Consider the following 1,806-nt stretch of genomic DNA (forward strand, 5'->3'; position numbering starts at 1 on the left):
GCCTGTTTCGAAAACCGAGGTTTTTAAAGAGTAACCAGGTTGTATTTGGTCCTTCAATTTGTAAGCCTCAATTACACGACGCCCCTCGCAGTATCGCTGTAGCTTCGTCACAGGAGGGCCCCTTTCCACATTTTTCTTATCAGTGGCTTCGCCATTACGTAGATATAGAAAGCACATCTATTGGTACATCGAAACAGATCGTGTCGTGAACACCTAGGGTAGCAGAAGCATAAATACTCATCACCAATGCAGAAGTGCCTCTCAAGAGGTCCACCAACGTTAGCGCAAGAGACTCTTAAGCTCTACTGGTTAATCGTCATGTTTTCCCAGGGTGGTGCCAGCATCGCGGCCATCTTCGTCCACCGCCACGATCAGAACCTGCGCTTTTTCGTGCTGTTTCTGGAATGTGTCGTTATGCTGCAATTTTGTGGTGAGTTGTCCGTTTGGGGCGAATACCGTTTTTATTTGGACTGGGCAATTTAGCGGGTGCGGTGCAGCGAATACCAGCCACATGATTATTTCGGGCTAGTGTAACTATAAGGTGCGTAAGCAATGTATGTATACTCGGTGAAGCAGCCGTCTATCCGTCTGGAACGCTTATTGCGTCACATTTTTGCAACACATAAAAATTACAAGGAGAAAAAAATGCCTTGGGGCTTTCATATTTTAATATGAGACCACCAAATTATTTCAGTGCTGCATGGAAGCCGACTGGCTGCTTGGTATAGGTCCTCATTTACCTTGATAGAGACGTTGATATTCTTCGATGAAAACTTTATGTAGGCCTTCATAACATACATCAGGCTCCGAACATTTCCTTAAAACTGTTCTACCAGAAATGCATCTCTATAAAGCAGGAAAGACTATCTTAAATGCGTTAGGTATGTGTCACCTTAAACTTAAAGGGACAGACAACCGATTTTTGTCGCGTATATGTTCTCTAGCTCATATGAAAGCCAGCGTTTTATATAGCCCGGTAACCACAAGCGATTTCTAAACAAACTGGCGGAAATAATTTTAATTTGGCAGCAAACTTCCTGAAAACGGAAGGGTGGCGGTTCGTAGTGTCGAAACTTGGCACTACAATATGTGTCCCTGTCACGTGACCTGCAAACCTAGCAGCTACTGTAACTGCCTAAATGTTTATTTACGTATTGGAGACCTTTTAACACAAGTATTTGTACGAACTGAAATTGTATATGTATTTTTTAGCATTATTTTGAAATTTTTTTAGACACGCCGCCCGCCGCCGCTGGGTTGCTCTCAGTGTGGCTAACTGAGCCTCCATGCCCAGAATCAACGGCAGCGTTCAGTAAACAGACCCAGTGAAGGAGTTTTGACGATTCTGCCTGAGTCACAGGCGTTTGTTCTGCCAAAATATTTGATTTCAGTTTCCAAATACGCCAACGGCAGCTTAAAAAAAAGAAAAAAAAAGTCGCGCCCGGGGAGAATCGAACTTCCCGCCTCCACAACGTGAAACCAGATTCTACCTATCGTCTATCCCAACAGATGGCGCATTCGTGCAAAATAGACTGTTGCATTAAGAAAACACTAAAGGAACAGGAAAGCCTGCGATTGAAACTTTTTTAGCTGGGAACAAGTTTTTAAATATTGTTTTTTATTTCGCATACAGACAAAAGTATGTTGCCGAGCTACTCTATGTCATGGTTGCCAGCATTAGTTTTGGGAGGGACACATACGGCTCGTAGATCACAAAATTCGATTTAAAAAGTTCTAGGGCGTTATCAGCAAAACCGTTCCTCGTCAAGGTGCTTTAAGTGATGCCCTTTCATTTGGAATAGAGAA

Source organism: Haemaphysalis longicornis, unplaced genomic scaffold (assembly GCF_048455015.1).
Source record: "Haemaphysalis longicornis isolate Haplotype H1 unplaced genomic scaffold, Haemaphysalis longicornis Haplotype H1 scaffold_15, whole genome shotgun sequence".
Classification (NCBI taxonomy): domain Eukaryota; kingdom Metazoa; phylum Arthropoda; class Arachnida; order Ixodida; family Ixodidae; genus Haemaphysalis; species Haemaphysalis longicornis.